Source organism: Musa acuminata, chromosome BXJ1-8 (assembly GCF_036884655.1).
Source record: "Musa acuminata AAA Group cultivar baxijiao chromosome BXJ1-8, Cavendish_Baxijiao_AAA, whole genome shotgun sequence".
In the NCBI taxonomy this organism is placed as follows: Eukaryota; Viridiplantae; Streptophyta; class Magnoliopsida; order Zingiberales; family Musaceae; genus Musa; species Musa acuminata.
Genome location: NC_088334.1, coordinates 39,110,420 through 39,134,801, shown reverse-complemented (window position 1 = coordinate 39,134,801; position 24,382 = coordinate 39,110,420). Strand labels below are relative to the sequence as shown.

The window sequence follows — 24,382 nt, the reverse complement described above, 5'->3', positions numbered from 1 at the left end:
TCGAACGATCTCGGAATCGCCATTGTCGGATCCCTCCGATGCCCACGAGGCCGACCGCGTACCGGACACGGCAAGCGCGCGCCGAAACCATCGGGACTTTCTCGAACGAACTCGGAATCGCTATTGCGGCCCCATTCCGGAAAGCTCTCTCCGAGCCCCACGAGACTGACTGCGTAGCGGTCACGGCAAATTCCGAGGCCCAAAACCATCGCCTCGGAGGTCGTCGGGAGAGGTTTTGGCCGCTCGGGGCGCAAAAAGGAGTGCAAAACGAGGACTTCCCAGGGGGTCACCCATCCTAGAACCATGTCTGGTCATTGTATGTTTTATGAAGAAATTTTTAGATGATGATTTCATTATTCTCCTGCTATATATATGTTAATGACATATTTATTGTTGGCCATAATGCTGGAAAAATTGAAAAGCTTAAAAGAGAGTTTTAAGTAAGTCTTTTGGCCGCTCGGGGCGCAAAAAGGAGTGCAACACGAGGACTTCCCATGGGGTCACCCATCCTAGTACTACTCTCGCCCAAACAGGCTTAACTTCGGAGTTCTGATGGGATCCGGTGCTTTAGTGCTGGTATGATCGCACTCGTTTTGTGTGCGTCGTCCCTCGCCTTTGTGCACGTCGCGGACGGCGCATCGACGACCGGGCCGACCGCGTACCGGACACGGCAAGCGCGCGCCGAAACCATCGGGACTTTCTCGAACGAACTCGGAATCGCTATTGCGGCCCCATTCCCGAAAGCTCTCTCCGAGCCCCACGAGACTGACTGCGTAGCGGTCACGGCAAATTCCGAGGCCCAAAACCATCGCCTCGGAGGTCGACGGGAGAGGTTTTGGCCGCTCGGGGCGCAAAAAGGAGTGCAACACGAGGACTTCCCAGGGGGTCACCCATCCTAGAACCATGTCTGGTCATTGTATGTTTTATGAAGAAATTTTTAGATGATGATTTCATTATTCTCCTGCTATATATATGTTAATGACATATTTATTGTTGGCCATAATGCTGGAAAAATTGAAAAGCTTAAAAGTGAGTTTTAAGTAAGTCTTTTGGCCGCTCGGGGCGCAAAAAGGAGTGCAACACGAGGACTTCCCAGGGGGTCACCAATCCTAGTACTACTCTCGCCCAAGCACGCTTAACTTCGGAGTTCTAATGGGATCCGGTGCTTTAGTTCTGGTATGATCGCACTCGTTTTATGTGCGTCGTCCCTCGCCTTTGTGCACGTCGCGGACGGCGCATCGATGACCGGAGCCCCGAAACCTCTCGAACGATCTCGGAATCGTCATTGTCGGATCCCTCCGATGCCCACGAGGCCGACCGCGTACCGGACACGGCAAGCGCGCGCTGAAACCATCGGGACTTTCTCGAACGAACTCGGAATCGCTATTGCGGCCCCATTCCCGAAAGCTCTCTCCGAGCCCCACGAGACTGACTGCGTAGCGGTCACGGCAAATTTCGAGGCCCAAAACCATCGCCTCGGAGGTCGACGGGAGAGGTTTTGGCCGCTCGGGGCGCAAAAAGGAGTGCAACACGAGGACTTCCCAGGGGGTCACCCATCCTAGAACCATGTCTGGTCATTGTATGTTTTATGAAGAAATTTTTAGATGATGATTTCATTATTCTCCTGCTATATATATGTTAATGACATATTTATTGTTGGCCATAATGCTGGAAAAATTGAAAAACTTAAAAGAGAGTTTTAAGTAAGTCTTTTGGCCGCTCGGGGCGCAAAAAGGAGTGCAACACGAGGACTTCCCAGGGGGTCACCCATCCTAGTACTACTCTCGCCCAAGCAGGCTTAACTTCGGAGTTCTGATGGGATCCGGTGCTTTAGTGCTGGTATGATCGTACTCGTTTTGTATGCGTCGTCCCTCGCCTTTGTGCACGTCGCGTACGGCGCATCGACGACCGGAGCCCCGAAACCTCTCGAACGATCTCGGAATCGCCATTGTCGGATCCCTCCGATGCCCACGAGGCCGACCGCGTACCGGACACGGCAAGCGCGCGCCGAAACCATCGGGACTTTCTCGAACGAACTCGGAATCGCTATTGCGGCCCCATTCCGGAAAGCTCTCTCCGAGCCCCACGAGACTGACTGCGTAGCGGTCACGGCAAATTCCGAGGCCCAAAACCATCGCCTCGGAGGTCGTCGGGAGAGGTTTTGGCCGCTCGGGGCGCAAAAAGGAGTGCAAAACGAGGACTTCCCAGGGGGTCACCCATCCTAGAACCATGTCTGGTCATTGTATGTTTTATGAAGAAATTTTTAGATGATGATTTCATTATTCTCCTGCTATATATATGTTAATGACATATTTATTGTTGGCCATAATGCTGGAAAAATTGAAAAGCTTAAAAGTGAGTTTTAAGTAAGTCTTTTGGCCGCTCGGGGCGCAAAAAGGAGTGCAACACGAGGACTTCCCAGGGGGTCACCAATCCTAGTACTACTCTCGCCCAAGCAGGCTTAACTTCGGAGTTCTGATGGGATCCGGTGCTTTAGTGCTGGTATGATCGCACTCGTTTTGTGTGCGTCGTCCCTCGCCTTTGTGCACGTCGCGGACGGCGCATCGACGACCGGAGCCCCGAAACCTCTCGAACGATCTCGGAATCGCCATTGTCGGATCCCTCCGATGCCCACGAGGCCGACCGCGTACCGGACACGGCAAGCGCGCGCCGAAACCATCGGGACTTTCTCGAACGAACTCGGAATCGCTATTGCGGCCCCATTCCGGAAAGCTCTCTCCGAGCCCCACGAGACTGACTGCGTAGCGGTCACGGCAAATTCCGAGGCCCAAAACCATCGCCTCGGAGTTCGTCGGGAGAGGTTTTGGCCGCTCGGGGCGCAAAAAGGAGTGCAACACGAGGACTTCCCAGGGGGTCACCCATCCTAGAACCATGTCTGGTCATTGTATGTTTTATGAAGAAATTTTTAGATGATGATTTCATTATTCTCCAGCTATATATATGTTAATGACATATTTATTGTTGGCCATAATGCTGGAAAAATTGAAAAGCTTAAAAGAGAGTTTTAAGTAAGTCTTTTGGCCGCTCGGGGCGCAAAAAGGAGTGCAACACGAGGACGTCCCAGGGGGTCACCCATCCTAGCACTACTCTCGCCCAAGCAGGCTTAACTTCGGAGTTCTGATGGGATCCGGTGCTTTAGTGCTGGTATGATCGCACTCGTTTTGTGTGCGTCGTCCCTCGCCTTTGTGCACGTCGCGGACGGCGCATCGACGACCGGAGCCCCGAAACCTCTCGAACGATCTCGGAATCGCCATTGTCGGATCCCTCCGATGCCCACGAGGCCGACCGCGTACCGGACACGGCAAGCGCGCGCCGAAACCATCGGGACTTTCTCGAACGAACTCGGAATCGCTATTGCGGTCCCATTCCGGAAAGCTCTCTCCGAGCCCCACGAGACTGACTGCGTAGCGGTCACGGCAAATTCCGAGGCCCAAAACCATCGCCTCGGAGGTCGTCGGGAGAGGTTTTGGCCGCTCGGGGCGCAAAAAGGAGTGCAACACGAGGACTTCCCAGGGGGTCACCCATCCTAGAACCATGTCTGGTCATTGTATGTTTTATGAAGAAATTTTTAGATGATGATTTCATTATTCTCCTGCTATATATATGTTAATGACATATTTATTGTTGGCCATAATGCTGGAAAAATTGAAAAACTTAAAAGAGAGTTTTAAGTAAGTCTTTTGGCCGCTCGGGGCGCAAAAAGGAGTGCAACACGAGGACTTCCCAGGGGGTCACCCATCCTAGTACTACTCTCGCCCAAGCAGGCTTAACTTCGGAGTTCTGATGGGATCCGGTGCTTTAGTGCTGGTATGATCGCACTCGTTTTGTGTGCGTCGTCCCTCGCCTTTGTGCACGTCGCGGACGGCGCATCGACGACCGGAGCCCCGAAACCTCTCGAACGATCTCGGAATCGCCATTGTCGGATCCCTCCGATGCCCACGAGGCCGACCGCGTACCGGACATGGCAAGCGCGCGCCGAAACCATCGGGACTTTCTCGAACGAACTCGAAATCGCTATTGCGGCCCCATTCCGGAAAGCTCTCTCCGAGCCCCACGAGACTGACTGCGTAGCGGTCACGGCAAATTCCGAGGCCCAAAACCATCGCCTCGGAGGTCGACGGGAGAGGTTTTGGCCGCTCGGGGCGCAAAAAGGAGTGCAACACGAGGACTTCCCAGGGGGTCACCCATCCTAGAACCATGTCTGGTCATTGTATGTTTTATGAAGAAATTTTTAGATGATGATTTCATTATTCTCCAGCTATATATATGTTAATGACATATTTATTGTTGGCCATAATGCTGGAAAAATTGAAAAGCTTAAAAGAGAGTTTTAAGTAAGTCTTTTGGCCGCTCGGGGCGCAAAAAGGAGTGCAACACGAGGACGTCCCAGGGGGTCACCCATCCTAGCACTACTCTCGCCCAAGCAGGCTTAACTTCGGAGTTCTGATGGGATCCGGTGCTTTAGTGCTGGTATGATCGCACTCGTCTTGTGTGCGTCGTCCCTCGCCTTTGTGCACGTCGCGGACGGCGCATCGACGACCGGAGCCCCGAAACCTCTCGAACGATCTCGGAATCGCCATTGTCGGATCCCTCCGATGCCAACGAGGCCGACCGCGTACCGGACACGGCAAGCGCGCGCCGAAACCATCGGGACTTTCTCGAACGAACTCGGAATCGCTATTGCGGCCCCATTCCGGAAAGCTCTCTCCGAGCCCCACGAGACTGACTGCGTAGCGGTCACGGCAAATTCCGAGGCCCAAAACCATCGCCTCGGAGTTCGTCGGGAGAGGTTTTGGCCGCTCGGGGCGCAAAAAGGAGTGCAACACGAGGACTTCCCAGGGGGTCACCCATCCTAGAACCATGTCTGGTCATTGTATGTTTTATGAAGAAATTTTTAGATGATGATTTCATTATTCTCCTGCTATATATATGTTAATGACATATTTATTGTTGGCCATAATGCTGGAAAAATTGAAAAGCTTAAAAGAGAGTTTTTAGTAAGTCTTTTGGCCGCTCGGGGCGCAAAAAGGAGTGCAACACGAGGACTTCCCAGGGGGTCACCCATCCTAGTACTACTCTCGCCCAAGCAGGCTTAACTTCGGAGTTCTGATGGGATCCGGTGCTTTAGTGCTGGTATGATCGCACTCGTTTTTTGTGCGTCGTCCCTCGCCTTTGTGCACGTCGCGGACGGCGCATCGACGACCGGAGCCCCGAAACCTCTCGAACGATCTCGGAATCGCCATTGTCGGATCCCTCCGATGCCCACGAGGCCGACCGCGTACCGGACACGGCAAGCGCGCGCCGAAACCATCGGGACTTTCTCGAACGAACTCGGAATCGCTATTGCGGCCCCATTCCGGAAAGCTCTCTCCGAGCCCCACGAGACTGACTGCGTAGCGGTCACGGCAAATTCTGAGGCCCAAAACCATCGCCTCGGAGGTCGACGGGAGAGGTTTTGGCCGCTCGGGGCGCAAAAAGGAGTGCAACACGAAGACTTCCCAGGGGGTCACCCATCCTAGAACCTTGTCTGGTCATTGTATGTTTTATGAAGAAATTTTTAGATGATGATTTCATTATTCTCCTGCTATATATATGTTAATGACATATTTATTGTTGGCCATAATGCTGGAAAAATTGAAAAGCTTAAAAGAGAGTTTTAAGTAAGTCTTTTGGCCGCTCGGGGCGCAAAAAGGAGTGCAAAACGAGGACTTCCCAGGGGGTCACCCATCCTAGTACTACTCTCGCCCAAGCAGGCTTAACTTCGGAGTTCTAATGGGATCCGGTGCTTTAGTGCTGGTATGATCGCACTCATTTTGTGTGCGTCGTCCCTCGCCTTTGTGCACGTCGCGGACGGCGCATCGACGACCGGAGCCCCGAAACCTCTCGAACGATCTCGGAATCGCCATTGTCGGATCCCTCCGATGCCCACGAGGCCGACCGCGTACCGGACACGGCAAGCGCGCGCCGAAACCATCGGGACTTTCTCGAACGAACTCGGAATCGCTATTGCGGCCCCATTCCGGAAAGCTCTCTCCGAGCCCCATGAGACTGACTGCGTAGCGGTCACGGCAAATTCCGAGGCCCAAAACCATCGCCTCGGAGGTCGACGGGAGAGGTTTTGGCCGCTCGGGGCGCAAAAAGGAGTGCAACACGAGGACTTCCCAGGGGGTCACCCATCCTAGAACCATGTCTGGTCATTGTATGTTTTATGAAGAAATTTTTAGATGATGATTTCATTATTCTCCTGCTATATATATGTTAATGACATATTTATTGTTGGCCATAATGCTGGAAAAATTGAAAAGCTTAAAAGAGAGTTTTAAGTAAGTCTTTTGGCCGCTCGGGGCGCAAAAAGGAGTGCAACACGAGGACTTCCCAGGGGGTCACCCATCCTAGTACTACTCTCGCCCAAGCAGGCTTAACTTCGGAGTTCTGATGGGATCCGGTGCTTTAGTGCTGGTATGATCGCACTCGTTTTGTGTGCGTCGTCCCTCGCCTTTGTGCACGTTGCGGACGGCGCATCGACGACCGGAGCCCCGAAACCTCTCGAACGATCTCGGAATCGCCATTGTCGGATCCCTCCGATGCCCACGAGGCCGACCGCGTAACGGACATGGCAAGCGCGCGCCGAAACCATCGGGACTTTCTCGAACGAACTCGGAATCGCTATTGCGGCCCCATTCCGGAAAGCTCTCTCCGAGCCCCACGAGACTGACTGCGTAGCGGTCACGGCAAATTCCGAGGCCCAAAACCATCGCCTCGGAGGTCGACGGGAGAGGTTTTGGCCGCTCGGGGCGCAAAAAGGAGTGCAACACGAGGACTTCCCAGGGGGTCACCCATCCTAGAACCATGTCTGGTCATTGTATGTTTTATGAAGAAATTTTTAGATGATGATTTCATTATTCTCCTGCTATATATATGTTAATGACATATTTATTGTTGGCCATAATGCTGGAAAAATTGAAAAGCTTAAAAGTGAGTTTTAAGTAAGTCTTTTGGCCGCTCGGGGCGCAAAAAGGAGTGCAACACGAGGACTTCCCAGGGGGTCACCAATCCTAGTACTACTCTCGCCCAAGCACGCTTAACTTCGGAGTTCTAATGGGATCCGGTGCTTTAGTTCTGGTATGATCGCACTCGTTTTATGTGCGTCGTCCCTCGCCTTTGTGCACGTCGCGGACGGCGCATCGATGACCGGAGCCCCGAAACCTCTCGAACGATCTCGGAATCGTCATTGTCGGATCCCTCCGATGCCCACGAGGCCGACCGCGTACCGGACACGGCAAGCGCGCGCTGAAACCATCGGGACTTTCTCGAACGAACTCGGAATCGCTATTGCGGCCCCATTCCCGAAAGCTCTCTCCGAGCCCCACGAGACTGACTGCGTAGCGGTCACGGCAAATTTCGAGGCCCAAAACCATCGCCTCGGAGGTCGACGGGAGAGGTTTTGGCCGCTCGGGGCGCAAAAAGGAGTGCAACACGAGGACTTCCCAGGGGGTCACCCATCCTAGAACCATGTCTGGTCATTGTATGTTTTATGAAGAAATTTTTAGATGATGATTTCATTATTCTCCTGCTATATATATGTTAATGACATATTTATTGTTGGCCATAATGCTGGAAAAATTGAAAAACTTAAAAGAGAGTTTTAAGTAAGTCTTTTGGCCGCTCGGGGCGCAAAAAGGAGTGCAACACGAGGACTTCCCAGGGGGTCACCCATCCTAGTACTACTCTCGCCCAAGCAGGCTTAACTTCGGAGTTCTGATGGGATCCGGTGCTTTAGTGCTGGTATGATCGCACTCGTTTTGTGTGCGTCGTCCCTCGCCTTTGTGCACGTCGCGGACGGCGCATCGACGACCGGAGCCCCGAAACCTCTCGAACGATCTCGGAATCGCCATTGTCGGATCCCTCCGATGCCCACGAGGCCGACCGCGTACCGGACATGGCAAGCGCGCGCCGAAACCATCGGGACTTTCTCGAACGAACTCGAAATCGCTATTGCGGCCCCATTCCGGAAAGCTCTCTCCGAGCCCCACGAGACTGACTGCGTAGCGGTCACGGCAAATTCCGAGGCCCAAAACCATCGCCTCGGAGGTCGACGGGAGAGGTTTTGGCCGCTCGGGGCGCAAAAAGGAGTGCAACACGAGGACTTCCCAGGGGGTCACCCATCCTAGAACCATGTCTGGTCATTGTATGTTTTATGAAGAAATTTTTAGATGATGATTTCATTATTCTCCAGCTATATATATGTTAATGACATATTTATTGTTGGCCATAATGCTGGAAAAATTGAAAAGCTTAAAAGAGAGTTTTAAGTAAGTCTTTTGGCCGCTCGGGGCGCAAAAAGGAGTGCAACACGAGGACGTCCCAGGGGGTCACCCATCCTAGCACTACTCTCGCCCAAGCAGGCTTAACTTCGGAGTTCTGATGGGATCCGGTGCTTTAGTGCTGGTATGATCGCACTCGTCTTGTGTGCGTCGTCCCTCGCCTTTGTGCACGTCGCGGACGGCGCATCGACGACCGGAGCCCCGAAACCTCTCGAACGATCTCGGAATCGCCATTGTCGGATCCCTCCGATGCCCACGAGGCCGACCGCGTACCGGAAACGGCAAGCGCGCGCCGAAACCATCGGGACTTTCTCGAACGAACTCGGAATCGCTATTGCGGCCCCATTCCGGAAAGCTCTCTCCGAGCCCCACGAGACTGACTGCGTAGCGGTCACGGCAAATTCCGAGGCCCAAAACCATCGCCTCGGAGTTCGTCGGGAGAGGTTTTGGCCGCTCGGGGCGCAAAAAGGAGTGCAACACGAGGACTTCCCAGGGGGTCACCCATCCTAGAACCATGTCTGGTCATTGTATGTTTTATGAAGAAATTTTTAGATGATGATTTCATTATTCTCCTGCTATATATATGTTAATGACATATTTATTGTTGGCCATAATGCTGGAAAAATTGAAAAGCTTAAAAGAGAGTTTTTAGTAAGTCTTTTGGCCGCTCGGGGCGCAAAAAGGAGTGCAACACGAGGACTTCCCAGGGGGTCACCCATCCTAGTACTACTCTCGCCCAAGCAGGCTTAACTTCGGAGTTCTGATGGGATCCGGTGCTTTAGTGCTGGTATGATCGCACTCGTTTTTTGTGCGTCGTCCCTCGCCTTTGTGCACGTCGCGGACGGCGCATCGACGACCGGAGCCCCGAAACCTCTCGAACGATCTCGGAATCGCCATTGTCGGATCCCTCCGATGCCCACGAGGCCGACCGCGTACCGGACACGGCAAGCGCGCGCCGAAACCATCGGGACTTTCTCGAACGAACTCGGAATCGCTATTGCGGCCCCATTCCGGAAAGCTCTCTCCGAGCCCCACGAGACTGACTGCGTAGCGGTCACGGCAAATTCCGAGGCCCAAAACCATCGCCTCGGAGGTCGACGGGAGAGGTTTTGGCCGCTCGGGGCGCAAAAAGGAGTGCAACACGAAGACTTCCCAGGGGGTCACCCATCCTAGAACCTTGTCTGGTCATTGTATGTTTTATGAAGAAATTTTTAGATGATGATTTCATTATTCTCCTGCTATATATATGTTAATGACATATTTATTGTTGGCCATAATGCTGGAAAAATTGAAAAGCTTAAAAGAGAGTTTTAAGTAAGTCTTTTGGCCGCTCGGGGCGCAAAAAGGAGTGCAAAACGAGGACTTCCCAGGGGGTCACCCATCCTAGTACTACTCTCGCCCAAGCAGGCTTAACTTCGGAGTTCTAATGGGATCCGGTGCTTTAGTGCTGGTATGATCGCACTCATTTTGTGTGTGTCGTCCCTCGCCTTTGTGCACGTCGCGGACGGCGCATCGACGACCGGAGCCCCGAAACCTCTCGAACGATCTCGGAATCGCCATTGTCGGATCCCTCCGATGCCCACGAGGCCGACCGCGTACCGGACACGGCAAGCGCGCGCCGAAACCATCGGGACTTTCTCGAACGAACTCGGAATCGCTATTGCGGCCCCATTCCGGAAAGCTCTCTCCGAGCCCCATGAGACTGACTGCGTAGCGGTCACGGCAAATTCCAAGGCCCAAAACCATCGCCTCGGAGGTCGACGGGAGAGGTTTTGGCCGCTCGGGGCGCAAAAAGGAGTGCAACACGAGGACTTCCCAGGGGGTCACCCATCCTAGAACCATGTCTGGTCATTGTATGTTTTATGAAGAAATTTTTAGATGATGATTTCATTATTCTCCTGCTATATATATGTTAATGACATATTTATTGTTGGCCATAATGCTGGAAAAATTGAAAAGCTTAAAAGAGAGTTTTAAGTAAGTCTTTTGGCCGCTCGGGGCGCAAAAAGGAGTGCAACACGAGGACTTCCCAGGGGGTCACCCATCCTAGTACTACTCTCGCCCAAGCAGGCTTAACTTCGGAGTTCTGATGGGATCCGGTGCTTTAGTGCTGGTATGATCGCACTCGTTTTGTGTGCGTCGTCCCTCGCCTTTGTGCACGTCGCGGACGGCGCATCGACGACCGGAGCCCCGAAACCTCTCGAACGATCTCGGAATCGCCATTGTCGGATCCCTCCGATGCCCACGAGGCCGACCGCGTAACGGACATGGCAAGCGCGCGCCGAAACCATCGGGACTTTCTCGAACGAACTCGGAATCGCTATTGCGGCCCCATTCCGGAAAGCTCTCTCCGAGCCCCACGAGACTGACTGCGTAGCGGTCACGGCAAATTCCGAGGCCCAAAACCATCGCCTCGGAGGTCGACGGGAGAGGTTTTGGCCGCTCGGGGCGCAAAAAGGAGTGCAACACGAGGACTTCCCAGGGGGTCACCCATCCTAGAACCATGTCTGGTCATTGTATGTTTTATGAAGAAATTTTTAGATGATGATTTCATTATTCTCCTGCTATATATATGTTAATGACATATTTATTGTTGGCCATAATGCTGGAAAAATTGAAAAGCTTAAAAGTGAGTTTTAAGTAAGTCTTTTGGCCGCTCGGGGCGCAAAAAGGAGTGCAACACGAGGACTTCCCAGGGGGTCACCAATCCTAGTACTACTCTCGCCCAAGCACGCTTAACTTCGGAGTTCTAATGGGATCCGGTGCTTTAGTTCTGGTATGATCGCACTCGTTTTGTGTGCGTCGTCCCTCGCCTTTGTGCACGTCGCGGACGGCGCATCGATGACCGGAGCCCCGAAACCTCTCGAACGATCTCGGAATCGTCATTGTCGGATCCCTCCGATGCCCACGAGGCCGACCGCGTACCGGACACGGCAAGCGCGCGCTGAAACCATCGGGACTTTCTCGAACGAACTCGGAATCGCTATTGCGGCCCCATTCCCGAAAGCTCTCTCCGAGCCCCACGAGACTGACTGCGTAGCGGTCACGGCAAATTTCGAGGCCCAAAACCATCGCCTCGGAGGTCGACGGGAGAGGTTTTGGCCGCTCGGGGCGCAAAAAGGAGTGCAACACGAGGAATTCCCAGGGGGTCACCCATCCTAGAACCATGTCTGGTCATTGTATGTTTTATGAAGAAATTTTTAGATGATGATTTCATTATTCTCCTGCTATATATATGTTAATGACATATTTATTGTTGGCCATAATGCTTGAAAAATTGAAAAGCTTAAAAGAGAGTTTTAAGTAAGTCTTTTGGCCGCTCGGGGCGCAAAAAAGAGTGCAACACGAGGACTTCCCAGGGGGTCACCCATCCTTGTACTACTCTCGCCCAAACAGGCTTAACTTCGGAGTTCTGATGGGATCCGGTGCTTTAGTGCTGGTATGATCGTACTCGTTTTGTATGCGTCGTCCCTCGCCTTTGTGCACGTCGCGTACGGCGCATCGACGACCGGAGCCCCGAAACCTCTCGAACGATCTCGGAATCGCCATTGTCGGATCCCTCCGATGCCCACGAGGCCGACCGCGTACCGGACACGGCAAGCGCGCGCCGAAACCATCGGGACTTTCTCGAACGAACTCGGAATCGCTATTGCGGCCCCATTCCGGAAAGCTCTCTCCGAGCCCCACGAGACTGACTGCGTAGCGGTCACGGCAAATTCCGAGGCCCAAAACCATCGCCTCGGAGGTCGTCGGGAGAGGTTTTGGCCGCTCGGGGCGCAAAAAGGAGTGCAAAACGAGGACTTCCCAGGGGGTCACCCATCCTAGAACCATGTCTGGTCATTGTATGTTTTATGAAGAAATTTTTAGATGATGATTTCATTATTCTCCTGCTATATATATGTTAATGACATATTTATTGTTGGCCATAATGCTGGAAAAATTGAAAAGCTTAAAAGAGAGTTTTAAGTAAGTCTTTTGGCCGCTCGGGGCGCAAAAAGGAGTGCAACACGAGGACTTCCCATGGGGTCACCCATCCTAGTACTACTCTCGCCCAAACAGGCTTAACTTCGGAGTTCTGATGGGATCCGGTGCTTTAGTGCTGGTATGATCGCACTCGTTTTGTGTGCGTCGTCCCTCGCCTTTGTGCACGTCGCGGACGGCGCATCGACGACCGGGCCGACCGCGTACCGGACACGGCAAGCGCGCGCCGAAACCATCGGGACTTTCTCGAACGAACTCGGAATCGCTATTGCGGCCCCATTCCCGAAAGCTCTCTCCGAGCCCCACGAGACTGACTGCGTAGCGGTCACGGCAAATTCCGAGGCCCAAAACCATCGCCTCGGAGGTCGACGGGAGAGGTTTTGGCCGCTCGGGGCGCAAAAAGGAGTGCAACACGAAGACTTCCCAGGGGGTCACCCATCCTAGAACCTTGTCTGGTCATTGTATGTTTTATGAAGAAATTTTTAGATGATGATTTCATTATTCTCCTGCTATATATATGTTAATGACATATTTATTGTTGGCCATAATGCTGGAAAAATTGAAAAGCTTAAAAGAGAGTTTTAAGTAAGTCTTTTGGCCGCTCGGGGCGCAAAAAGGAGTGCAACACGAGGACTTCCCAGGGGGTCACCCATCCTAGTACTACTCTCGCCCAAGCAGGCTTAACTTCGGAGTTCTGATGGGATCCGGTGCTTTAGTGCTGGTATGATCGCACTCATTTTGTGTGCGTCGTCCCTCGCCTTTGTGCACGTCGCGGACGGCGCATCGACGACCGGAGCCCCGAAACCTCTCGAACGATCTCGGAATCGCCATTGTCGGATCCCTCCGATGCCCACGAGGCCGACCGCGTACCGGACACGGCAAGCGCGCGCCGAAACCATCGGGACTTTCTCGAACGAACTCGGAATCGCTATTGCGGCCCCATTCCGGAAAGCTCTCTCCGAGCCCCACGAGACTGACTGCGTAGCGGTCACGGCAAATTCCGAGGCCCAAAACCATCGCCTCGGAGGTCGACGGGAGAGGTTTTGGCCGCTCGGGGCGCAAAAAGGAGTGCAACACGAGGACTTCCCAGGGGGTCACCCATCCTAGAACCATGTCTGGTCATTGTATGTTTTATGAAGAAATTTTTAGATGATGATTTCATTATTCTCTTGCTATATATATGTTAATGACATATTTATTGTTGGCCATAATGCTGGAAAAATTGAAAAGCTTAAAAGAGAGTTTTAAGTAAGTCTTTTGGCCGCTCGGGGCGCAAAAAGGAGTGCAACACGAGGACTTCCCAAGGGGTCACCCATCCTAGTACTACTCTCGCCCAAACAGGCTTAACTTCGGAGTTCTGATGGGATCCGGTGCTTTAGTGCTGGTATGATCGTACTCGTTTTGTGTGCGTCGTCCCTCGCCTTTGTGCACGTCGCGTACGGCGCATCGACGACCGGAGCCCCGAAACCTCTCGAACGATCTCGGAATCGCCATTGTCGGATCCCTCCGATGCCCACGAGGCCGACCGCGTACCGGACACGGCAAGCGCGCGCCGAAACCATCGGGACTTTCTCGAACGAACTCGGAATCGCTATTGCGGCCCCATTCCGGAAAGCTCTCTCCGAGCCCCACGAGACTGACTGCGTAGCGGTCACGGCAAATTCCGAGGCCCAAAACCATCGCCTCGGAGGTCGTCGGGAGAGGTTTTGGCCGCTCGGGGCGCAAAAAGGAGTGCAACACGAGGACTTCCCAAGGGGTCACCCATCCTAGAACCATGTCTGGTCATTGTATGTTTTATGAAGAAATTTTTAGATGATGATTTCATTATTCTCCTGCTATATATATGTTAATGACATATTTATTGTTGGCCATAATGCTGGAAAAATTGAAAAGCTTAAAAGAGAGTTTTTAGTAAGTCTTTTGGCCGCTCGGGGCGCAAAAAGGAGTGCAACACGAGGACTTCCCAGGGGGTCACCCATCCTTGTACTACTCTCGCCCAAACAGGCTTAATTTCGGAGTTCTGATGGGATCCGGTGCTTTAGTGCTGGTATGATCGTACTCGTTTTGTGTGCGTCGTCCCTCGCCTTTGTGCACGTCGCGGACGGCGCATCGACGACCGGAGCCCCGAAACCTCTCGAACGATCTCGGAATCGCCATTGTCGGATCCCTCCGATGCCCACGAGGCCGACCGCGTACCGGACACGGCAAGTGCGCGCCGAAACCATCGGGACTTTCTCGAACGAACTCGGAATCGCTATTGCGGCCCCATTCCGGAAAGCTCTCTCTGAGCCCCACGAGACTGACTGCGTAGCGGTCACGGCAAATTCCGAGGCCCAAAACCATCGCCTCGGAGGTCGACGGGAGAGGTTTTGGCCGCTCGGGGCGCAAAAAGGAGTGCAACACGAGGACTTCCCAGGGGGTCACCCATCCTAGAACCATGTCTGGTCATTGTATGTTTTATGAAGAAATTTTTAGATGATGATTTCATTATTCTCCTGCTATATATATGTTAATGACATATTTATTGTTGGCCATAATGCTGGAAAAATTGAAAAGCTTAAAAGAGAGTTTTAAGTAAGTCTTTTGGCCGCTCGGGGCGCAAAAAGGAGTGCAACACGAGGACTTACAAGGGGGTCACCCATCCTTGTACTACTCTCGCCCAAACAGGCTTAACTTCGGAGTTCTGATGGGATCCGGTGCTTTAGTGCTGGTATGATCGTACTCGTTTTGTGTGCGTCGTCCCTCGCCTTTGTGCACGTCGCGGACGGCGCATCGACGACCGGAGCCCCGAAACCTCTCGAACGATCTCGGAATCGCCATTGTCGGATCCCTCCGATGCCCATGAGGCCAACCGCGTAACGGACATGGCAAGCGCGCGCCGAAACCATCGGGACTTTCTCGAACGAACTCGGAATCGCTATTGCGGCCCCATTCCGGAAAGCTCTCTCCGAGCCCCACGAGACTGACTGCGTAGCGGTCACGGCAAATTCCGAGGCCCAAAACCATCGCCTCGGAGGTCGACGGGAGAGGTTTTGGCCGCTCGGGGCGCAAAAAGGAGTGCAACACGAGGACTTCCCAGGGGGTCACCCATCCTAGAACCATGTCTGGTCATTGTATGTTTTATGAAGAAATTTTTAAATGATGATTTCATTATTCTCCTGCTATATATATGTTAATGACATATTTATTGTTGGCCATAATGCTGGAAAAATTGAAAAGCTTAAAAGAGAGTTTTAAGTAAGTCTTTTGGCCGCTCGGGGCGCAAAAAGGAGTGCAACACGAGGACTTCCCAGGGGGTCACCCATCCTTGTACTACTCTCGCCCAAACAGGCTTAACTTCGGAGTTCTGATGGGATCCGGTGCTTTAGTGCTGGTATGATCGTACTCGTTTTGTGTGCGTCGTCCCTCGCCTTTGTGCACGTCGCGGACGGCGCATCGACGACCGGAGCCCCGAAACCTCTCGAACGATCTCGGAATCGCCATTGTCGGATCCCTCCGATGCCCACGAGGCCGACCGCGTAACGGACATGGCAAGCGCGCGCCGAAACCATCGGGACTTTCTCGAACGAACTCGGAATCGCTATTGCGGCCCCATTCCCGAAAGCTCTCTCCGAGCCCCACGAGACTGACTGCGTAGCGGTCACGGCAAATTCCGAGGCCCAAAACCATCGCCTCGGAGGTCGACGGGAGAGGTTTTGGCCGCTCGGGGCGCAAAAAGGAGTGCAACACGAGGAATTCCCAGGGGGTCACCCATCCTAGAACCATGTCTGGTCATTGTATGTTTTATGAAGAAATTTTTAGATGATGATTTCATTATTCTCCTGCTATATATATGTTAATGACATATTTATTGTTGGCCATAAAGCTGGAAAAATTGAAAAGCTTAAAAGAGAGTTTTAAGTAAGTCTTTTGGCCGCTCGGGGCGCAAAAAGGAGTGCAACACGAGGACGTCCCAGGGGGTCACCCATCCTAGCACTACTCTCGCCCAAGCAGGCTTAACTTCGGAGTTCTGATGGGATCCGGTGCTTTAGTGCTGGTATGATCGCACTCGTTTTGTGTGCGTCGTCCCTCGCCTTTGTGCACGTCGCGGACGGCGCATCGACGACCGGAGCCCCGAAACCTCTCGAACGATCTCGGAATCGCCATTGTCGGATCCCTCCGATGCCCACGAGGCCGACCGCGTACCGGACATGGCAAGCGCGCGCCGAAACCATCGGGACTTTCTCGAACGAACTCGGAATCGCTATTGCGGCCCCATTCCGGAAAGCTCTCTCCGAGCCCCACGAGACTGACTGCGTAGCGGTCACGGCAAATTCCGAGGCCCAAAACCATCGCCTCGGAGGTCGACGGGAGAGGTTTTGGCCGCTCGGGGCGCAAAAAGGAGTGCAACACGAGGACTTCCCAGGGGGTCACCCATCCTAGAACCATGTCTGGTCATTGTATGTTTTATGAAGAAATTTTTAGATGATGATTTCATTATTCTCCTGCTATATATATGTTAATGACATATTTATTGTTGGCCATAATGCTGGAAAAATTGAAAAGCTTAAAAGAGAGTTTTAAGTAAGTCTTTTGGCCGCTCGGGGCGCAAAAAGGAGTGCAACACGAGGACTTCCCAGGGGGTCACCCATCCTTGTACTACTCTCGCCCAAACAGGCTTAATTTCGGAGTTCTGATGGGATCCGGTGCTTTAGTGCTGGTATGATCGTACTCGTTTTGTGTGCGTCGTCCCTCGCCTTTGTGCACGTCGCGGACGGCGCATCGACGACCGGAGCCCCGAAACCTCTCGAACGATCTCGGAATCGCCATTGTCGGATCCCTCCGATGCCCACGAGGCCGACCGCGTACCGGACACGGCAAGCGCGCGCCGAAACCATCGGGACTTTCTCGAACGAACTCGGAATCGCTATTGCGGCCCCATTCCGGAAAGCTCTCTCCGAGCCCCACGAGACTGACTGCGTAGCGGTCACGGCAAATTCCGAGGCCCAAAACCATCACCTCGGAGGTCGACGGGAGAGGTTTTGGCCGCTCGGGGCGCAAAAAGGAGTGCAACACGAGGACTTCCCAGGGGGTCACCCATCCTAGAACCATGTCTGGTCATTGTATGTTTTATGAAGAAATTTTTAGATGATGATTTCATTATTCTCCTGCTATATATATGTTAATGACATATTTATTGTTGGCCATAATGCTGGAAAAATTGAAAAGCTTAAAAGAGAGTTTTAAGTAAGTCTTTTGGCCGCTCGGGGAGCAAAAAGGAGTGCAACACGAGGACTTCCCAGGGGGTCACCCATCCTTGTACTACTCTCGCCCAAACAGGCTTAACTTCGGAGTTCTGATGGGATCCGGTGCTTTAGTGCTGGTATGATCGTACTCGTTTTGTGTGCGTCGTCCCTCGCCTTTGTGCACGTCGCGGACGGCGCATCGATGACCGGAGCCCCGAAACCTCTCGAACGATCTCGGAATCGCCATTGTCGGATCCCTCCGATGCCCACGAGGCCGACCGCGTACCGGACACGGCAAGCGCGCGCCGAAACCATCGGGACTTTCTCGAACGAACTCGGAATCGCTATTGCGGCCCCATTCTGGAAAGCTCTCTCCGAGCCCCACGAGACTGACTGCGTAGCGGTCACGGCAAATTCCGAGGCCCAAAACCATCGCCTCGGAGGTCGACGGGAGAGGTTTTGGCCGCTCGGGGCGCAAAAAGGAGTGCAACACGAGGACTTCCCAGGGGGTCACCCATCCTAGAACCATGTCTGGTCATTGTATGTTTTATGAAGAAATTTTTAGATGATGATTTCATTATTCTCCTGCTATATATATGTTAATGACATATTTATTGTTGGCCATAATGCTGGAAAAATTGAAAAGCTTAAAAGAGAGTTTTAAGTAAGTCTTTTGGCCGCTCGGGGCGCAAAAAGGAGTGCAACACGAGGACTTCCCAGGGGGTCACCCATCCTTGTACTACTCTCGCCCAAACAGGCTTAATTTCGGAGTTCTGATGGGATCCGGTGCTTTAGTGCTGGTATGATCGTACTCGTTTTGTGTGCGTCGTCCCTCGCCTTTGTGCACGTCGCGGACGGCGCATCGACGACCGGAGCCCCGAAACCTCTCGAACGATCTCGGAATCGCCATTGTCGGATCCCTCCGATGCCCACGAGGCCGACCGCGTACCGGACACGGCAAGCGCGCGCCGAAACCATCGGGACTTTCTCGAACGAACTCGGAATCGCTATTGCGGCCCCATTCGGGAAAGCTCTCTCCGAGCCCCACGAGACTGACTGCGTAGCGGTCACGGCAAATTCCGAGGCCCAAAACCATCACCTCGGAGGTCGACGGGAGAGGTTTTGGCCGCTCGGGGCGCAAAAAGGAGTGCAACACGAGGACTTCCCAAGGGGTCACCCATCCTAGAACCATGTCTGGTCATTGTATGTTTTATGAAGAAATTTTTAGATGATGATTTCATTATTCTCCTGCTATATATATGTTAATGACATATTTATTGTTGGCCATAATGCTGGAAAAATTGAAAAGCTTAAAAGAGAGTTTTAAGTAAGTCTTTTGGCCGCTCGGGGCGCAAAAAGGAGTGCAACACGAGGACTTCCCAAGGGGTCACCCATCCTTGTACTACTCTCGCCCAAACAGGCTTAACTTCGGAGTTCTGATGGGATCCGGTGCTTTAGTGCTGGTATGATCGTACTCGTTTTGTGTGCGTCGTCCCTCGCCTTTGTGCACGTCGCGGACGGCGCATCGACGACCGGAGCCCCGAAACCTCTCGAACGATCTCGGAATCGCCATTGTCGGATCCCTCCGATGCCCACGAGGCCGACCGCGTACCGGACACGGCAAGCGCGCGCCGAAACCATCGGGACTTTCTCGAACGAACTCGGAATCGCTATTGCGGCCCCATTCCGGAAAGCTCTCTCCGAGCCCCACGAGACTGACTGCGTATCGGTCACGGCAAATTCCGAGGCCCAAAACCATCGCCTCGGAGGTCGACGGGAGAGGTTTTGGCCGCTCGGGGGGCAAAAAGGAGCGCAACACGAGGACTTCCCAGGGGGTCACCCATCCTAGAACCATGTCTGGTCATTGTATGTTTTATGAAGAAATTTTTAGATGATGATTTCATTATTCTCCTGCTATATATATGTTAATGACATATTTATTGTTGGCCATAATGCTGGAAAAATTGAAAAGCTTAAAAGAGAGTTTTAAGTAAGTCTTTTGGCCGCTCGGGGCGCAAAAAGGAGTGCAACACGAGGACTTCCCAGGGGGTCACCCATCCTTGTACTACTCTCGCCCAAACAGGCTTAACTTCGGAGTTCTGATGGGATCCGGTGCTTTAGTGCTGGTATGATCGTACTCGTTTTGTGTGCGTCGTCCCTCGCCTTTGTGCACGTCGCGGACGGCGCATCGACGACCGGAGCCCCGAAACCTCTCGAACGATCTCGGAATCGCCATTGTCGGATCCCTCCGATGCCCACGAGGCCAACCGCGTAACGGACATGGCAAGCGCGCGCCGAAACCATCGGGACTTTCTCGAACGAACTCGGAATCGCTATTGCGGCCCCATTCCGGAAAGCTCTCTCCGAGCTCCACGAGACTGACTGCGTAGCGGTCACGGCAAATTCCGAGGCCCAAAACCATCACCTCGGAGGTCGACGGGAGAGGTTTTGGCCGCTCGGGGCGCAAAAAGGAGTGCAACACGAGGACTTCCCAGGGGGTCACCCATCCTAGAACCATGTCTGGTCATTGTATGTTTTATGAAGAAATTTTTAGATGATGATTTCATTATTCTCCTGCTATATATATGTTAATGACATATTTATTGTTGGCCATAATGCTGGAAAAATTGAAAAGCTTAAAAGAGAGTTTTAAGTAAGTCTTTTGGCCGCTCGGGGCGCAAAAAGGAGTGCAACACGAGGACTTCCCAGGGGGTCACCCATCCTTGTACTACTCTCGCCCAAACAGGCTTAACTTCGGAGTTCTGATGGGATCCGGTGCTTTAGTGCTGGTATGATCGTACTCGTTTTGTGTGCGTCGTCCCTCGCCTTTGTGCACGTCGCGGACGGCGCATCGACGACCGGAGCCCCGAAACCTCTCGAACGATCTCGGAATCGCCATTGTCGGATCCCTCCGATGCCCACGAGGCCGACCGCGTACCGGACACGGCAAGCGCGCGCCGAAACCATCGGGACTTTCTCGAACGAACTCGGAATCGCTATTGCGGCCCCATTCCGGAAAGCTCTCTCCGAGCCCCACGAGACTGACTGCGTAGCGGTCACGGCAAATTCCGAGTCCCAAAACCATCGCCTCGGAGGTCGACGGGAGAGGTTTTGGCCGCTCGGGGCGCAAAAAGGAGTGCAACACGAGGACTTCCCAGGGGGTCACCCATCCTAGAACCATGTCTGGTCATTGTATGTTTTAAGAAGAAATTTTTAGATGATGATTTCATTATTCTCCTGCTATATATATGTTAATGACATATTTATTGTTGGCCATAATGCTGGAAAAATTGAAAAGCTTAAAAGAGAGTTTTAAGTAAGTCTTTTGGCCGCTCGGGGCGCAAAAAGGAGTGCAACATGAAGACTTCCCAAGGGGTCACCCATCCTAGTACTACTCTCGCCCAAGCACCCTTAACTTCGGAGTTCTGATGGGATCCAGTGATTTAGTGCTTGTCTGATAGCACTCTTTTTGTTTGCGTCGTCCCTCTCCTTTGTTCACGTCGCGGACGGCGCATCGACGACCGGAGCCCCGAAACCTCTCGAACGATCTCGGAATCGCCATTGTCGGATCCCTCCGATGCCCACGAGGCCGACCGCGTACCGGACACGGCAAGCGCGCGCCGAAACCATCGGGACTTTCTCGAACGAACTCGGAATCGCTATTGCGGCCCCATTCCGGAAAGCTCTCTCCGAGCCCCACGAGACTGACTGCGTAGCGGTCACGGCAAATTCCGAGGCCCAAAACCATCGCCTCGGAGGTCGTCGGGAGAGGTTTTGGCCGCTCGGGGCGCAAAAAGGAGTGCAACACGAGGACTTCCCAGGGGGTCACCCATCCTAGAACCATGTCTGGTCATTGTATGTTTTATGAAGAAATTTTTAGATGATGATTTCATTATTCTCCTGCTATATATATGTTAATGACATATTTATTGTTGGCCATAATGCTGGAAAAATTGAAAAGCTTAAAAGAGAGTTTTAAGTAAGTCTTTTGGCCGCTCGGGGCGCAAAAAGGAGTGCAACACGAGGACTTCCCAGGGGGTCACCCATCCTAGTACTACTCTCGCCCAAGCAGGCTTAACTTCGGAGTTCTGATGGGATCCGGTGCTTTAGTGCTGGTATTATCGCACTCGTTTTGTGTGCGTCGTCCCTCGCCTTTGTGCACGTCGCGGACGGCGCATCGACGACCGGAGCCCCGAAACCTCTCGAACTATCTCGGAATCGCCATTGTCGGATCCCTCCGATGCCCACGAGGCCGACCGCGTACCGGACACGGCAAGCGCGCGCCGAAACCATCGGGACTTTCTCGAACGAACTCGGAATCGCTATTGCGGCCCCATTCCGGAAAGCTCTCTCCGAGCCCCACGAGACTGACTGCGTAGCGGTCACGGCAAATTCCGAGACCCGAAACCATCGCCTCGGAGGTCGACGGGAGAGGTTTTGGCTGCTCGGGGCGCAAAAAGGAGTGCAACACGAGGACTTCCCAGGGGGTCACCCATCCTAGAACCATGTCTGGTCATTGTATGTTTTATGAAGAAATTTTTAGATGATGATTTCATTATTCTCCTGCTATATATATGTTAATGACATATTTATTGTTGGCCATAATGCTGGAAAAATTGAAAAGCTTAAAAGAGAGTTTTAAGTAAGTCGTTTGGCCGCTCGGGGCGCAAAAAGGAGTGCAACACGAGGACTTCCCAGGGGGTCACCCATCCTTGTACTACTCTCGCCCAAGCAGGCTTAACTTCGGAGTTCTGATGGGATCCGGTGCTTTAGTGCTGGTATGATCGTACTCGTTTTGTGTGCGTCGTCCCTCGCCTTTGTGCACGTCGCGGACGGCGCATCGACGACCGGAGCCCCGAAACCTCTCGAACGATCTCGGAATCGCCATTGTCGGATCCCTCCGATGCCCACGAGGCCGACCGCGTACCGGACACGGCAAGCGCGCGCCGAAACCATCGGGACTTTCTCGAACGAACTCGGAATCGCTATTGCGGCCCCATTCCGGAAAGCTCTCTCCGAGCCCCACGAGACTGACTGCGTAGCGGTCACGGCAAATTCCGAGGCCCAAAACCATCGCCTCGGAGGTCGACGGGAGAGGTTTTGGCCGCTCGGGGCGCAAAAAGGAGTGCAACACGAGGACTTCCCAGGGGGTCACCCATCCTAGAACCTTGTCTGGTCATTGTATGTTTTATGAAGAAATTTTTAGATGATGATTTCATTATTCTCCTGCTATATATATGTTAATGACATATTTATTGTTGGCCTTAATGCTGGAAAAATTGAAAAGCTTAAAAGAGAGTTTTAAGTAAGTCTTTTGGCCGCTCGGGGCGCAAAAAGGAGTGCAACACGAGGACTTCCCAGGGGGTCACCCATCCTAGCACTACTCTCGCCCAAGCAGGCTTAACTTCGGAGTTCTGATGGGATCCGGTGCTTTAGTGCTGGTATGATCGCACTCGTTTTGTGTGCGTCGTCCCTCGCCTTTGTGCACGTCGCGGACGGCGCATCGACGACCGGAGCCCCGAAACCTCTCGAACGATCTCGGAATCGCCATTGTCGGATCCCTCCGATGCCCACGAGGCCGACCGCGTACCGGACACGGCAAGCGCGCGCCGAAACCATCGGGACTTTCTCGAACGAACTCGGAATCGCTATTGCGGCCCCATTCCGGAAAGCTCTCTCCGAGCCCCACGAGACTAACTGCGTAGCGGTCACGGCAAATTCAGAGGCCCAAAACCATCGCCTCGGAGGTCGACGGGAGAGGTTTTGGCCGCTCGAGGCGCAAAAAGGAGTGCAACACGAGGACTTCCCAGGGGGTCACCCATCCTAGAACCATGTCTGGTCATTGTATGTTTTATGAAGAAATTTTTAGATGATGATTTCATTATTCTCCTGCTATATATATGTTAATGACATATTTATTGTTGGCCATAATGCTGGAAAAATTGAAAAGCTTAAAAGAGAGTTTTAAGTAAGTCTTTTGGCCGCTCGGGGCGCAAAAAGGAGTGCAACACGAGGACTTCCCAGGGGGTCACCCATCCTTGTACTACTCTCGCCCAAGCAGGCTTAACTTCGGAGTTCTGATGGGATCCGGTGCTTTAGTGCTGGTATGATCGTACTCGTTTTATGTGCGTCGTCCCTCGCCTTTGTGCACGTCGCGGACGGCGCATCGACGACCGGAGCCCCGAAACCTCTCGAACGATCTCGGAATCGCCATTGTCGGATCTCTCCGATGCCCACGAGGCCGACCGCGTACCGGACACGGCAAGCGCGCGCCGAAACCATCGGGACTTTCTCGAACGAACTCGGAATCGCTATTGCGGCCCCATTCAGGAAAGCTCTCTCCGAGCCCCACGAGACTGACTGCGTAGCGGTCACGGCAAATTCCGAGGCCCAAAACCATCGCCTCGGAGGTCGACGGGAGAGGTTTTGGCCGCTCGGGGCGCAAAAAGGAGTGCAACACGAGGACTTCCCAGGGGGTCACCCATCCTAGAACCATGTCTGGTCATTGTATGTTTTATGAAGAAATTTTTAGATGATGATTTCATTATTCTCCTGCTATATATATGTTAATGACATATTTATTGTTGGCCATAATGCTGGAAAAATTGAAAAGCTTAAAAGAGAGTTTTAAGTAAGTCTTTTGGCCGCTCGGGGCGCAAAAAGGAGTGCAACATGAAGACTTCCCAGGGGGTCACCCATCCTAGTACTACTCTCGCCCAAGCACCCTTAACTTCGGAGTTCTGATGGGATCCAGTGATTTAGTGCTTGTCTGATAGCACTCTTTTTGTTTGCGTCGTCCCTCTCCTTTGTTCACGTCGCGGACGGCGCATC

At 52.9% G+C, this 24,382-nt stretch overlaps 37 non-coding genes across 37 annotated transcripts; all 37 read right to left on the bottom strand.

Annotated features, from left to right (window-relative positions):
• Positions 1-471: 471 nt before the first annotated feature.
• Positions 472-590, bottom strand: LOC135589492 (5S ribosomal RNA). The gene has a single exon (XR_010476899.1). It is a non-coding gene; the product is annotated as a 5S ribosomal RNA (ribosomal RNA).
• Positions 591-1,071: 481 nt separating this feature from the next.
• On the bottom strand, positions 1,072-1,190 carry LOC135589832 (5S ribosomal RNA). The gene has a single exon (XR_010477239.1). It is a non-coding gene; the product is annotated as a 5S ribosomal RNA (ribosomal RNA).
• Positions 1,191-1,734: 544 nt separating this feature from the next.
• On the bottom strand, positions 1,735-1,853 carry LOC135589729 (5S ribosomal RNA). Its single transcript, XR_010477136.1, has one exon. It is a non-coding gene; the product is annotated as a 5S ribosomal RNA (ribosomal RNA).
• Positions 1,854-2,397: 544 nt separating this feature from the next.
• LOC135589841 (5S ribosomal RNA) lies at positions 2,398-2,516 on the bottom strand. The gene has a single exon (XR_010477248.1). It is a non-coding gene; the product is annotated as a 5S ribosomal RNA (ribosomal RNA).
• A 544-nt stretch (positions 2,517-3,060) lies between these two features.
• Positions 3,061-3,179, bottom strand: LOC135590365 (5S ribosomal RNA). The gene has a single exon (XR_010477772.1). It is a non-coding gene; the product is annotated as a 5S ribosomal RNA (ribosomal RNA).
• Positions 3,180-3,723: 544 nt separating this feature from the next.
• Positions 3,724-3,842, bottom strand: LOC135591372 (5S ribosomal RNA). The gene has a single exon (XR_010478494.1). It is a non-coding gene; the product is annotated as a 5S ribosomal RNA (ribosomal RNA).
• Positions 3,843-4,386: 544 nt separating this feature from the next.
• On the bottom strand, positions 4,387-4,505 carry LOC135590364 (5S ribosomal RNA). The gene has a single exon (XR_010477771.1). It is a non-coding gene; the product is annotated as a 5S ribosomal RNA (ribosomal RNA).
• A 544-nt stretch (positions 4,506-5,049) lies between these two features.
• On the bottom strand, positions 5,050-5,168 carry LOC135591360 (5S ribosomal RNA). The gene has a single exon (XR_010478492.1). It is a non-coding gene; the product is annotated as a 5S ribosomal RNA (ribosomal RNA).
• Positions 5,169-5,712: 544 nt separating this feature from the next.
• Positions 5,713-5,831, bottom strand: LOC135589518 (5S ribosomal RNA). Its single transcript, XR_010476925.1, has one exon. It is a non-coding gene; the product is annotated as a 5S ribosomal RNA (ribosomal RNA).
• Positions 5,832-6,375: 544 nt separating this feature from the next.
• LOC135591348 (5S ribosomal RNA) lies at positions 6,376-6,494 on the bottom strand. Its single transcript, XR_010478489.1, has one exon. It is a non-coding gene; the product is annotated as a 5S ribosomal RNA (ribosomal RNA).
• A 544-nt stretch (positions 6,495-7,038) lies between these two features.
• Positions 7,039-7,157, bottom strand: LOC135589831 (5S ribosomal RNA). The gene has a single exon (XR_010477238.1). It is a non-coding gene; the product is annotated as a 5S ribosomal RNA (ribosomal RNA).
• Positions 7,158-7,701: 544 nt separating this feature from the next.
• LOC135591336 (5S ribosomal RNA) lies at positions 7,702-7,820 on the bottom strand. The gene has a single exon (XR_010478485.1). It is a non-coding gene; the product is annotated as a 5S ribosomal RNA (ribosomal RNA).
• A 544-nt stretch (positions 7,821-8,364) lies between these two features.
• On the bottom strand, positions 8,365-8,483 carry LOC135590363 (5S ribosomal RNA). Its single transcript, XR_010477770.1, has one exon. It is a non-coding gene; the product is annotated as a 5S ribosomal RNA (ribosomal RNA).
• A 544-nt stretch (positions 8,484-9,027) lies between these two features.
• LOC135591324 (5S ribosomal RNA) lies at positions 9,028-9,146 on the bottom strand. Its single transcript, XR_010478480.1, has one exon. It is a non-coding gene; the product is annotated as a 5S ribosomal RNA (ribosomal RNA).
• A 544-nt stretch (positions 9,147-9,690) lies between these two features.
• On the bottom strand, positions 9,691-9,809 carry LOC135589517 (5S ribosomal RNA). The gene has a single exon (XR_010476924.1). It is a non-coding gene; the product is annotated as a 5S ribosomal RNA (ribosomal RNA).
• Positions 9,810-10,353: 544 nt separating this feature from the next.
• Positions 10,354-10,472, bottom strand: LOC135591312 (5S ribosomal RNA). Its single transcript, XR_010478472.1, has one exon. It is a non-coding gene; the product is annotated as a 5S ribosomal RNA (ribosomal RNA).
• A 544-nt stretch (positions 10,473-11,016) lies between these two features.
• Positions 11,017-11,135, bottom strand: LOC135589829 (5S ribosomal RNA). The gene has a single exon (XR_010477236.1). It is a non-coding gene; the product is annotated as a 5S ribosomal RNA (ribosomal RNA).
• A 544-nt stretch (positions 11,136-11,679) lies between these two features.
• Positions 11,680-11,798, bottom strand: LOC135590590 (5S ribosomal RNA). Its single transcript, XR_010477997.1, has one exon. It is a non-coding gene; the product is annotated as a 5S ribosomal RNA (ribosomal RNA).
• Positions 11,799-12,342: 544 nt separating this feature from the next.
• Positions 12,343-12,461, bottom strand: LOC135589490 (5S ribosomal RNA). Its single transcript, XR_010476898.1, has one exon. It is a non-coding gene; the product is annotated as a 5S ribosomal RNA (ribosomal RNA).
• A 481-nt stretch (positions 12,462-12,942) lies between these two features.
• Positions 12,943-13,061, bottom strand: LOC135591300 (5S ribosomal RNA). The gene has a single exon (XR_010478468.1). It is a non-coding gene; the product is annotated as a 5S ribosomal RNA (ribosomal RNA).
• A 544-nt stretch (positions 13,062-13,605) lies between these two features.
• Positions 13,606-13,724, bottom strand: LOC135590208 (5S ribosomal RNA). Its single transcript, XR_010477614.1, has one exon. It is a non-coding gene; the product is annotated as a 5S ribosomal RNA (ribosomal RNA).
• A 544-nt stretch (positions 13,725-14,268) lies between these two features.
• Positions 14,269-14,387, bottom strand: LOC135590865 (5S ribosomal RNA). The gene has a single exon (XR_010478269.1). It is a non-coding gene; the product is annotated as a 5S ribosomal RNA (ribosomal RNA).
• A 544-nt stretch (positions 14,388-14,931) lies between these two features.
• Positions 14,932-15,050, bottom strand: LOC135591016 (5S ribosomal RNA). The gene has a single exon (XR_010478404.1). It is a non-coding gene; the product is annotated as a 5S ribosomal RNA (ribosomal RNA).
• Positions 15,051-15,594: 544 nt separating this feature from the next.
• On the bottom strand, positions 15,595-15,713 carry LOC135590532 (5S ribosomal RNA). Its single transcript, XR_010477940.1, has one exon. It is a non-coding gene; the product is annotated as a 5S ribosomal RNA (ribosomal RNA).
• Positions 15,714-16,257: 544 nt separating this feature from the next.
• Positions 16,258-16,376, bottom strand: LOC135590362 (5S ribosomal RNA). The gene has a single exon (XR_010477769.1). It is a non-coding gene; the product is annotated as a 5S ribosomal RNA (ribosomal RNA).
• A 544-nt stretch (positions 16,377-16,920) lies between these two features.
• On the bottom strand, positions 16,921-17,039 carry LOC135590864 (5S ribosomal RNA). The gene has a single exon (XR_010478267.1). It is a non-coding gene; the product is annotated as a 5S ribosomal RNA (ribosomal RNA).
• A 544-nt stretch (positions 17,040-17,583) lies between these two features.
• Positions 17,584-17,702, bottom strand: LOC135590531 (5S ribosomal RNA). Its single transcript, XR_010477938.1, has one exon. It is a non-coding gene; the product is annotated as a 5S ribosomal RNA (ribosomal RNA).
• Positions 17,703-18,246: 544 nt separating this feature from the next.
• Positions 18,247-18,365, bottom strand: LOC135590863 (5S ribosomal RNA). The gene has a single exon (XR_010478266.1). It is a non-coding gene; the product is annotated as a 5S ribosomal RNA (ribosomal RNA).
• Positions 18,366-18,909: 544 nt separating this feature from the next.
• Positions 18,910-19,028, bottom strand: LOC135590609 (5S ribosomal RNA). Its single transcript, XR_010478015.1, has one exon. It is a non-coding gene; the product is annotated as a 5S ribosomal RNA (ribosomal RNA).
• Positions 19,029-19,572: 544 nt separating this feature from the next.
• On the bottom strand, positions 19,573-19,691 carry LOC135590530 (5S ribosomal RNA). The gene has a single exon (XR_010477937.1). It is a non-coding gene; the product is annotated as a 5S ribosomal RNA (ribosomal RNA).
• Positions 19,692-20,235: 544 nt separating this feature from the next.
• On the bottom strand, positions 20,236-20,354 carry LOC135590529 (5S ribosomal RNA). The gene has a single exon (XR_010477936.1). It is a non-coding gene; the product is annotated as a 5S ribosomal RNA (ribosomal RNA).
• Positions 20,355-20,898: 544 nt separating this feature from the next.
• Positions 20,899-21,017, bottom strand: LOC135591388 (5S ribosomal RNA). Its single transcript, XR_010478497.1, has one exon. It is a non-coding gene; the product is annotated as a 5S ribosomal RNA (ribosomal RNA).
• Positions 21,018-21,561: 544 nt separating this feature from the next.
• On the bottom strand, positions 21,562-21,680 carry LOC135589284 (5S ribosomal RNA). The gene has a single exon (XR_010476692.1). It is a non-coding gene; the product is annotated as a 5S ribosomal RNA (ribosomal RNA).
• Positions 21,681-22,224: 544 nt separating this feature from the next.
• Positions 22,225-22,343, bottom strand: LOC135590244 (5S ribosomal RNA). The gene has a single exon (XR_010477650.1). It is a non-coding gene; the product is annotated as a 5S ribosomal RNA (ribosomal RNA).
• A 544-nt stretch (positions 22,344-22,887) lies between these two features.
• LOC135589642 (5S ribosomal RNA) lies at positions 22,888-23,006 on the bottom strand. The gene has a single exon (XR_010477049.1). It is a non-coding gene; the product is annotated as a 5S ribosomal RNA (ribosomal RNA).
• A 544-nt stretch (positions 23,007-23,550) lies between these two features.
• LOC135590243 (5S ribosomal RNA) lies at positions 23,551-23,669 on the bottom strand. The gene has a single exon (XR_010477649.1). It is a non-coding gene; the product is annotated as a 5S ribosomal RNA (ribosomal RNA).
• Positions 23,670-24,213: 544 nt separating this feature from the next.
• On the bottom strand, positions 24,214-24,332 carry LOC135591314 (5S ribosomal RNA). The gene has a single exon (XR_010478474.1). It is a non-coding gene; the product is annotated as a 5S ribosomal RNA (ribosomal RNA).
• Between the last annotated feature and the right edge of the window lie 50 nt (positions 24,333-24,382).